At 34.4% G+C, this 12,319-nt stretch overlaps 1 protein-coding gene and 1 pseudogene across 1 annotated transcript in view; both read left to right on the top strand.

The window, feature by feature from the left end:
• LOC150097490 (cell adhesion molecule Dscam1-like) overlaps positions 1 to 12,319 on the top strand; it is a 231,674-nt gene that overhangs the window by 64,489 nt on the left and 154,866 nt on the right. The gene's annotated exons all lie outside the window — the stretch shown is intronic.
• Positions 5,991 to 6,111, top strand: LOC150097491 (U4 spliceosomal RNA; annotated as a pseudogene).

Here is a 12,319-nt window from a genome sequence, read left to right as displayed (position 1 = left end):
TCTCACATTAATTAACTGAAAAGTGATTTTTCAACAATTCTGGCTTTCTTATCATATGAAAAGACTCGTGGATTTTTTGTTTTAACAAACAAAATAATAAGAGTAAGTGAAATGCGAAATATCATTATAATCATTATGGAAATCATCTGAGAGAATCACATAAATATGCTCTTTAAAATCTCAATCTGGACGTCAGTTATTCTCCTAACAAGTTTTTCGTGTAAAGTTTTGTCATTAAAGGGATTCAACTTAAATTAACATTAATATGAATCTAAAATTATCGTACAGAGGCTATAAACGAGGATAAATGCCATTTTTGGTCGTACAATATTAATATTCATAAATGAACAGTCGTTTTCAAAATGAAAATATTAAAACATAGCCTGTATGCATCAATAATGAGCAGTTATTGAAAACTTATGTAACATAATGAACCAACCAACACAGATGAACATTTCTACCATATCTTCTTGTTCAGTTAACATTGAACCACTCTTGGCACGGCAGTGCACAAACTGTTATGTCTAGATAGATAAGAGTGACATATAACTCGCGGAATATGAGCTAAATTGAGAGTAAATAATATACTAAAGAGATAAAAGCAAGTTGGGTTTATCGTAACCAGGCAGCTTTACCAGGTCGCGTGTTCTTATAAAGTAATGTATCCAACACAAACAGCAATATTCTCTTAACTAAATGAGAGAACGTTAGAGGAGATTAGTAGCTAGCTATTCTCGGCTATGTAGTTTAATAACATGTAGGTATGATGGGATGCTGTAGTTATGATAAAATACAAGGGAACAACATGCTTGAATTACTATTGCTCTGAAATATATTTACTGGCATTCTAACTAAGCAAACATTATTCAGCTAATGAATATCCTTATAAGATTGACATTCTTATATGCTGTTGAAGACAGTGATATCTTATAGGATATGATGACGCACTTTTGGGCTTAGTGCGTCATTATAATTATAGAGTCATAAGAGTGGTCCAATTGTTTAGCAGAATATAACTCATAATTGATATCAATACCAAACGTAATATATCATCTTATTGCGGAAATGCTGTCCTATTCAGTCCACTAATACGTCTTAGTGTATAAAAGACAACAACAGACATTTTTACTCATGACAGCGAATGCAAATATTTCGAATCAATCAAAAAAAAAATTTTTTTTTTTGACATTGTAGGTGTCAACGCTTTAATCAGAAGAATTTCTTCATTATAATGTATTACTTTCTCTCTATTCCTTCATTCGCAGTCATTTAGAAAAGAAATCCTAAAACCTTTGCAATTAAACTGGTTAGCGATTCTTTAAATGAGTTGGGACTACTTCTCGGTCCCATTTTTTTTAAAGAATTAACTGTCTTGTGTCATTTCATACTTCAAGTAATCAATCAATTGACAAACATTATCTGACTTTTGTTCATAATGATATCAGAAAATCATATCAAAATTATTTAAGAATATTTATATAATATTCCGTGATTCTCTCGTTTTGAATACATAACTTATTGGCTGAATAGTAGAGTCTGAATATAATTCGTGAATATAAGCACCAATTCAAGGTTGTGTTGAATTCGTGCAGTGTTATACAACATATATGTACCCAGGGAAAGAGATTTTTATGCATTAGATGTTGGGCAACTTTTTTTTTTTTTTTGGAAATATATATATAAGATGATGTATATATAAAGTTGTCCTGCTTTATTTATCAAACTTTAAGTAATTTTAATTAATATTAGAACAATTTAAAATTTTAAATTTGAAAAAAAAAATACATTTAACGAGAGTCCTGAGTGATATTAAACTCCACTAGAGAAGTATAGGATGCTTCAAATTAATACACTCCATTAAAAGCAATCCGTAGAGAGAACCAGTAGACGAAATGCCCTAAAACTTGGTAGATATTCTAACCAGATCATAGGGAGGATAATTTGATAATAAAAGACAGTTCAAAAATGACCGATAGGAGAAATATTATGCTGTGTGCATCATATTTCTCCTATGGTGAATTTTGCATACCATGTCAGTCGTAAGGCAGTATAAACGAAGGAACGAGACTGACTCTACAGTCGTTCGACTTGAGAGATGGATCTCAATTTGTCTCAACGTACTTTGCTTGTGAAGTTTCTATAGGAATGGGGAAAATGCTGCAGCTACAGTACTTCGCGAATATAGATACCTAAATACTTTGCGAAAAGGCCCAATGACACCAAAGAGAGTACGATGTAAGGTTCGTCGATTTAGGTTCGACGATGTAGGTTCGTCGATTTGGAGCGAGCGAGCGAGAGAGAGAGAGAGAGGCAGTTTGATAATCCAACCAGGAGGAGGGAGTAAATCTGAAATTCCACAAATGACTAAAGATCTTGAAACTGCAGCCACAGCCAGGAGTTACAGACAGAGGTGCAGCGTCCGAGGAGCGCCTGCGTTGACATTTCTGAAACGCATGGAAGTGGAACGATGATTGACCTTGGAACATCCTGTGGAGTGATGTAGCTCAGTTTTATGCTTGTGGAACAGTAAACACTCAAAAGTTGTCGCATCTGTGCTATCGAGAATTCCCGCATTTAAAAGTTCTCTTACATCAGTCAAAAGTTACAGTATGAGTAGGATTTATGGCCAAATTCATTTTCGGCCGTTTTTATTAGAAGAAATCCATCGAACTGGACCTGTGACCTGCACGGTCACGACTACTCATTATTGGGACATGTTGAGCTGTTTTGCCATCCAGCAGTTACAGTAAACAGGGCGCCTGTGCACAACAGTGTTGATATAAGATGGAACACCTCCCCTATATAGGTTGTGAAGGTGAACATTTCACCGAGGATAGATCAATCACTCATTTTCTATGAAATGGCCACCACATTCACTAGACTTTAACCTCTGGGTTTTGGGGATTACCTCATAAGCATGGTGTATCAGGGTAAAGTTATTCACCTGGAAAATTTGAAAGACAAAATCGCACATCATGTGCGATTTTGTATATATATATATATATATATATATATATATATATATATATATACTCCAAAGTTATATAGTCCGAAGTCCGAAAACAAATTCTGCAGACTTAATCATTTTCCTTTTCCTTTATTCTCACATCGATTTTGGAATTTATGATTTTTACTCTCAATACTTTATTTATTTATTTTTTTTTAACTCCAGAATATTCGTTTTTTGGGTGATATTAGTTTTGTGTATTTTGAAGAAATTTAGAATATCTCTGTAATTTAATTCAAACACATACACTTATAAACTAGTTTTGTTTTCATTAACAAGTAGAAATAGATACTTAATGAATAAAAATCAGATCAGGTTTTGTAGCACAACATTTAGCAGTTGGATGCTAGATTTTCTAGTAATGAAATGCAGTAATCTAATACAATTTATAATTTCAGTAATTAAAATCATGTGCATTTATTAGGTGAATTAAGTGAATTTATTAATAGCCATCTTTTATTCGTATAAAAGTTTGGATTTTTATGTAAAGTAATTGCTGGCATAAGAACATGCATATAGTGGTAAACGGTTTGAAACGTAATGATATCATACATACAAAGTTACAATCAACCTGTGAGTAATACGGAGAATGTAGCTGCAAAAAATTATCAACAAACCTCTATTCACTCAACCTATACTATATACTGTGCTACATTGTACTACACTACACTATACGTTAAATTATTTATACTTATATCTTATGCGATTGGACGTGATGTATAAGGCCGAATATTCGTTTTTATAAGAATTAGCATTTTGCTTTACATTTTTTTTCTTCATATCTTTTATATCAAAAGCATCTTTATTACATCTTCCTTAGTCAATCAAAAAAAAATCCTAGTATAGTCCAATCTATTTAAATCCTGTGTTAATTTAATCGCTTTCATAATGATGATGTTCGCATTAACACAATGATGGATTTTTCTTTCATAAAAGTCGAACTAAAAGTGATTCATCTTGTTGAAATGTGGCACATGCTTAATCTAACAGAATGCGATTTTCGGCAGCATAAAAGGAAAATTAAATCATAACGATAAAACTTTCTCGCAACGACGAAAACTTCTTACTTCAATAAACAAGAGGCATAAGGAGGAAAAAGAGGGCGGGATTTGTCCTCCTTGTAAGAATGTTCGAAAAGACAAGTTAGTCGATTTCACACAAGACTAGGCAGGAAGCTTTTAATAAATTATTTCTCCAATTCAAAAGTACGCAACGAGAAAAAGGGGGAGGAGTACGTCGATGGCGGCTACGCCAAGATAAAAGCAGTTCGAAGTGGGTGTTCGCACTCTCTCTCTCTCTCTCTTATCATATAAACAGACCTCCTCACATTTAGGTGCATTTTCTGTTGCTATTTTCATCTCCCGCCTTGGGTTAAATGCATACCTTTCCCGTCTTTTCAGCCTATTTCAACTTTGCTTATTCAAATGGATTTTTAACAAAGTTTTGAAAGCGAACGTTGAAAATTCGGATTCTGGTGCATCTCCGTAGCGAAGCAAATAAACATGCTAACTTTGTTTCTCCCTTGGAAATCTGAAGGAGGGTGGGGAGGTAAGAGTGCTGTTTATTATTCTGCTTACGGAGTAGCTTTTCTTTCTCTTAGTTCTTAGAATTCAATTAAGTTCGTAAATTTTGAAATATTTCGCGCTTACAGGTGTGATTTTCACTTTTCTATTCTCGTTGCTGATGAGAAAGTAATTTCTAAACAATCTAACTGTCTAACTTTAAAATTCCTATAACTCGACAAAACAGCTGAAAAGAAATGTAAATTGAAAGAATGAATAACTTGTTTATTAAATTCTACGAAAGTTTCCTCATAACATGTAAATGGAAACAAAACAAAAAAATTCACGTGGAGCAAACTTGTCAGTGAATTATTTTGCACACAATCTTACTTCACTGGACTCGCTCGCTTGCGTTATTTGTTTTGCCATTCTTAGAAAGAATAAAGCTCAAAGACTTCCTCTAGTGAGTTTTAACAAATATATATTAGAAGGAAGATTGAAACGTATACTTTAAAGCCATGATAAACATACAAACGAAAGTATGCCCACATTTAAAAGATCATTTTTCACACTTCTCATGCATCGGCACATGTCATGATGTAGTTTTTTTTGTTTCTGCAAATTTTGAAAAATTAAGCTCTTTTATATTTTCCTTTGATAAGCTTAACAATATTTTATAAAAAAAATCCAGATCTATTATTCAAAATACGTTTCTATTAAACATATGTAAAATGTAAGAATCCCACACCATTTATTTTTTATAATATTATTATTATTACTTGATTCAAATAACAGAAGTAACAGGTATGGGAATCAATCGACCGTGAGATGCGGTGATTGATTGATTCATTCAATCCAATACCTTTGGAGGGTAATGGATGGTAATGCTGTAGCCAATGAAGTTCTCGCTGAGGCTCGGCTATTGCTGTTACCCTCCTGCCATGATCAGAGCTTTAATAGCTCAATAACACCTTATCCCTACACTGTCCTCTACAGATAACGGGGAAGATGAAAAGCATTCTTGCTTCGCCCCTTTAAGCCACTCCTTATAAGGACTATAGTGTAGTCTAATAACGTAAGAGAAGGAAGAAAGTCCTTTTTAGTACTTCCAGGGTAATGGATGGCAATGCTGTAGCCAATGAAGTTCTAACTGAGGCTCGGCTATTGCTAATAAATGCAATGCGTTAGCCAATGAAGTTCTTACTGAGACTAGGCTATTGCTAATATGAGTACACTCTCTTAAGGTTTTTGCCTTAAGGGAGCAATTTGAGTCTCTGGGGAAATTGTTCTCCGGCCCGGCCCGGTGAGGGGATTTGTCGGTGAATGCTTTTCTTCGGAATATGAGCGGCTCTGCTCGGTGGTGGTGGTGGGTGGAAGGCCATCACTGAGTGGAGCCAACGCTGAGATGGACGGTCTTTCGCCCACTATTAAGTGGTCTAGGGATCGTCCGAACTTTTAGAGACTTTACTTACACATAAGAACTTCCAGGGTAATGGCAATGCTGTAGCCAATGAAGTTCAACTGAGGCTCGGCTGTTGCTAATATGAGTACGCTCTCTTAAGGTTTTTGCCTTGAGGGAGCAATTTGAATCTCTGTGGAAAGTGTTTTCCGGCTTGGCCCGGTGAGGGGGTTTTGTCGGTGAATGCTTTTCTTCGGAATATGAGCGGTTCTGCTCGGTAATGATGGTGGGTGGAAGGCCATCACTGAGTGGAGCCAATGCTGAGATGGACGGTCTTTCGCCCACTATTGAGTGGTCTAGGGATCGTCCGAATTTTTAGAGACGGCTTTACTTACATATAAGGACTTACAGGGTAACAAATGGCAATGCTCTAGCCAATGAAGTTTTAACCGAGGCTCGGCTATTGCTGTTACCCAGCCATTACTAGAGCTTTTTAGTTGAATAACACCCCATACACACAGATGTTCTTCATTCAGATGACGCGATAAAGAGTCAAGGACTCAGTCCATCGCCCAGTTCTTTTAAGAACTTAAGATGTATAACATATTAACTGAGGCTTGGCTATTGCTGTTACCCTCTTGCCATGATCAGGGATTTAATAGCTCAATAACACCTTATCCCTACACTGTCCACTACAGATAACGGGTTAGGTGAAAAGCATTCTTGCTTCTCCCCTTTAAGCCAGTCCTTATAAAGATTTATAAAGAGTATAACATATAACACGAAAAGTAAAATATTAGAAATATAAAATATATTAAAAATTCAAGATATACCGATTTAAGATAATATATAATAAAATAATACTATCTTTAGTGCACTGTAACAAGAGAAGATATAATAAAAATTGAATAAATCTTCTAATGCATTTTATCCTCTAAAGCAGTGATTTTCAACCTTTTTCATAATATGGCACACCCAAACTAATTATTAAAATTCTGCGGCACACTTAAAATATACTCTTTCAATTTTTGTGACTATTTGGAAAAAATGGGCATAATTTTGATTGATTTACATACAGAAGATATTAATAATAGTAATTACTTATCCTTTTTGGGAGCTTCAAGGGAATAAGTGCGCAAATTACGACATTATGTCTTTCAATTAATTTGTTTTCACAAATCTCTCGGCATACCGGAGGACCTCTAGCAGCACACCGGTTGAAAATTGCTGCTCTAAAGTAGTAGCCGAATTTTTAGTTAACTTTTTGTCATAGTTGTTACCGATCATTCGTCAGCACTCATGCCTTTGAAGGCAGGTTAAAGAGTATCAACGGGAGACAGCAATTTTCATATTCCTAAACTAATTTATAAATTCATATAAATCACTAGTTTAGTTAAGGGAATAAAAAATGGATAGCTCTCTCTCTCTCTCTCTCTCTCTCTCTCTCTCTCTCTCTCTCTCTCTCTCTCTCTCTTTCGGATTTGGGCCTTTTTAATATTTAGGAATGCGATTTAGATATTTTAAATTTTGCTGATCTTCATGTTCAACGTCTGTCATTCATCGATTAAGAAAAGAGATTTATTATCTGATTATTTCTCCCACGAGATACCAGTGCTTCGCATCATTTATTATGAATTCGTGGTCATAAATTTTATTTATTTATTTATTTTTACAAATTTCGGAATCCAATAAATTATGAATGAATATAAGGAAAGGGGAAAAATCTGTATTCAGTTTAAAATGCATAGGTTAAATTACAGGAAGGGATCATTTTGAGTTTCCTCTTTTTACGTATATTTAAATTAACGAACATTTCAACATTAATAGAAAGAAAAAAAGAAAGACAAAAACTAAAACATAAACGCAACATGTTGGCAGCAATCGCTATTGCCTTTTATTTTATATTCTACGACATTATGGGCAGAAAATAGAAATTAGAAATTAGAAATTAGTTTTGGTCTACAGTAAACTACGTTAATGGACTGCTAGAAAAAAAGTGAATATTTAAATAATATTAGTATTAAACAATAAATTAAACACGGCATTTAAATGTAGAGCCTATTCGACGTCTTTCTCAACTAAAATCAAGCAGAAAATCGCTTATCAATAAAGAAAAAAATGGAAGTGTTTCATTCCATGCATCGAATCAGAGGATCGTCATTCTGATGGGTGTAAAGCATTAACGTTAACGCTTCAACAGTTTCAACTGATGCAGATGGGATAAAGGATTCACATGCAGGAATTGTAATGCAAAAATGTCAAAAACACCCCATACACACAGATGTTCTTCATTCAGATGACGCGATAAAGAGTCAAGGACTCAGTCCATCGCCCAGTTCTTTTAAGAACTTAAGATGTATAACATATTAACTGAATTCAAGGAATGAAGTAAAAAAATGAAAAATCATTAATGCTGTGGATTGACAATATGAATCAAAACAACATTCCTGTAACTCAAGTAGTAATCATGGACAAATCAAAGTTCTTGTTTAGGGTTTAAGACTTTTCCATTATTGCCATTATACAGTATTTTTACTTTATAATTAATGTCTTATGCCATTTCTAAGCATTGTTTCTGAATAATGTTTAGAAATCACATAATTAATTCTCTTATGTTATTTCTAAATATTATGTATGCAAAATAACTGAAAAATAACAAAAATATCCTTATCAAATTGCAAAATTATTAACTACTACAGGTCGGTTTTCGCACTGAAAGATCCAATATTATTTAAACACCTTATAATTTTGCTTCGCTTTAATTTACGAACAGTAGGCTGAGAACCTAAACCCTTCGTAAAACGAGGTCTTCCTGTATAAGGTTTTTAATGGTCGTAAACCTATAGAATATTTAGCACCATCCTTATAGCAATTTATTTTTAGTATTGGTATAGTAAGCAATTTTTGTTCCACTAGAGCTAGTATTGACAAGTCTTTCTGTTCGTAATACGAGCCAAAGTGTCCTCCTGAATTATAAAAAAGTAATAAATAAAATGAAAAGAAGAAGAAAAAGAAAAAGAAATTTAAGAGCAACACCCTTGAACGAAAGATGTGAAAAATGAACAATGCAACCCTATACTAGATTATCTTGGATTCTTATTTTGGTTTTCATTTCGGAACTAGGGCACAAGAAACCAAAAAACACTCATATAGGCCACAAATAATATCATTCACAGGATAGGAGAGTGGTAAAACAAGTGGTACTTTCTTTCTGTTAAGCAACAATAAATTATCTCAACCATTTAAGGCCATTCAATAGATTGTGTGTGTGTGTGTGTGTGTGTGTGTGTGTGTGACCTCAGCGCTTTGGGCGACTGGAAAATAGGCATTTGCAAAGTCGTGATACGAAACGTTGCATTAATTCATGTACTAATCAGAAGCATGTGTTTGATATATCGCCTGGGAGCGCGGCATTTATCAGAGAATGAAGGCTGCATTGTTATATCGGTATACTCGTATGCAACACCGCAATCTTCTATCATACATATATAATAAGCTCAGGACAGGGTTAGTCCCAGAATTTCGGTCTATCCTTCTGCATTGTAATTAGTTGCTATAGTCGGCTATGTATACTAATAATGAAATGTTTCCACACTTTATATATCAGCGTCTTCATGCTAGGAACATTCTGTTTTCATTCGGTTCCCTTGTTTCATTTATTTTTTTACAAAATAAATATTACAATAATTATTGTAATATTATTACCTGAGACCTCTGGGGAGTCAAGGACTCATCGTGGAAGGCTATAAATTACCCGAACCAGCTGTCATACCTTTCCTTAAATTCATTTACACTAGATGCACTCGCTAACCCCTAAAGGCAAACTATTCCACTCACTCACTCACTGCACTCAGCGAGAAAAACCTAGCTCTTATCCCTTTGCTTGACTATGAACAAACGTAACTTCCATGGATTTCCCCGTGTTCTCTCCCCGCCTTCCATATAACGAAATATTTCATCAGTTGAAATCCTATAACACCCATTCAAAAGTTTATAGACCTCTATCATATTACCCCTCTTTCTCCCAGAGTCTGCAATACGCACACTCGCCATCATAATCAACAACAACCCGAAACCGATCTAATCAAATATCTGTATGTGTCGATCCATTATTTATTTATTGTATAACTATGTGTAGGTATCCGTCATTCCAATATTAAGCAAATAAAGCAAAGAAAATCCACAAATGTTTTCATTTCATTCGAGAGAGAGAGAGAGAGAGAGAGAGAGAGAGAGAGAGAGAGAGAGAGAGCATAAATGGCACTTTTTCAGCCTTAATGGCGTGGCGTGGAAACTGCTAGGAAGGACGCGTATCCACCCCTCTCAATTTTTATTATTACTGTTAACAAACTAACTTTATTAATAATGAACGTTGTCCTGAGTTTTATAGTTAAAAACTTATTTCCGTGAAGCTTGAGCTACAAAGCAATTAACTTTGAAATCTGCAGAAAGACTAAATACTCCAATAATCGCCGACTAGACTTGAAACTACAAAGGTTATTTTATTTTTACACACCTAGCGGAACTACATTTATCACAAACCTACCACAGCATGTTCCTTTATTTTCTGCAATTATTAATAATATATTTGCTTCTAGATTTCAAAATTAAACAGAGCATCAAATGGTTTAGATAATAAACAGTCCCATCATTCATGAACTCTTTTCATTCAGTCATAAACGGTTGTAACACAGTTTGTAAATCCCCTGAAATTCCTCTTATAATTCAGAACTTAATTCATCACCAACTCATAGCTCTTATTATTCGTTTTTATGTACATCTCACTAATGAAACGATGGTTGAAATCCATCGTACGCTTTAGGTTCTTCTTCCCATGTTAGGAGCCGATTCGGGCTCCTAACAAACACTAACATCGGACGTCGTAAACTTTCTATCACAATAAGACGATCACAATTTTTTGTACAAGTAAAGGCCCGTCAGGCTTCCAATCTATACGAATTTAGTTACCAGTTCTGAAGTGTTTCTAACACCGAATGAAGATTGGGTTTTAAAAAACTTACCACACGCTAAATTGAATATTTGTGATAATCTCTTTCGAACTCTGAATATTAAGAATTTATTTGTAATCACTTTTCATTGAGGGAGATCGCTAGCAGACGACCAACGGGATTAAGGATGTTGGAGTGTGAGATAATCTTCCCGATACAACATGAATGAGGACGATAATACGTGTAAAACGAAAAAATATTCTGTGAATACGTAGTTAAGACATATAATTGCCGCCATGTGTTATTCCTAGGACACTACCATTCATGGTGCAACACAACACATAAACTGCACCCTTTTAGACTAAGTAGAAGAAGATAAAACTCCTCTTATCTAGATAAAAAGAATGAAATTTGCCTGCTAAACACGCAGTTATTTGATATCAAGTTATTAAACGAACTTTTAACATAAATCGAATTCCTTATTATCTAAGATCGTAATATATTATTTTTATTTTCGCCATGAAAATTTCCCCATTTAGAAAATACATTTTCTACTTTTCTTTAAGGAAGATCATTGAAGATTACTGCAGACAGATGTTTACACTAGTATAGACTCGTATAACACTATATCGCATAAAGATAATTGCTATCGTGCTGTTATTATGTGGAATAAAATTATCTTTATCCATTTCCATTACGACAGCATGAAAAACTGATAAAAACACAAAAACGAATAATATATTAGGAGCTGAGCTATTTGTTATGTAACTCACATTTAACATTTCAGAATATTCCATATAATATTAAAATGCCATAACAATATGGCATGTCAATGAAATTTCTAGAATAAGATTTACGACTGTTCTAAGTGGTCTGTTCTGCTGTGTGCTAAATGTGCAGCGCAAGCACTTAGTAATCCCTCTGCATACCATGAAGTGTTTCATAAGAGACGGAAACATGAAACCAATCATAGTAGATGTCGGAACATGACCTCTCAGAAGCAGATTTCCTCCCCCCAGCAAACAGACTGTCAACACTCATCTGATCGAAGTTATCACTTAGAGTAGCCGTAATCGATGCTGGCTTACAGCAGGAAACAAACATTCAAGATTAGATTAATGTCTGTTCTTGCGCTTGGATCTCAAGAGGACCGAGTGAATGCTCTGATGCTTATTGTACCCTTCTGGAGAAATCGGTGACTGTCCTTTCTGCAGATTAAATAGAAGTCCGGAAAGAAGATAAAGAAACACAGTTGATGATAAAAAGCATTCCTTCTGTGATGATAATAATAATAATTTTATTAGGCATAACAATGTCGGTACAAAATACAGCATATTATTTAATAGCGAACGAGAAAAATAATACATCAATATATTAATTATACAATAATTTATTCATATATTTTTTACAACTGAACATGGGTTAACCACTCTCGTGCAGAGGCACTAGAGTTTTCGTTCTC

This window comes from Typopeltis vanoorti, chromosome 17 (assembly GCF_054136105.1).
Source record: "Typopeltis vanoorti isolate ZY-2024b chromosome 17, IOZ_Tvanoo_1.0, whole genome shotgun sequence".
NCBI lineage: Eukaryota > Metazoa > Arthropoda > Arachnida > Uropygi > Thelyphonidae > Typopeltis > Typopeltis vanoorti.
The sequence above is the reverse complement of the archived record's forward strand: the minus strand, read 5'-3'. Positions and strand labels throughout refer to the sequence as shown.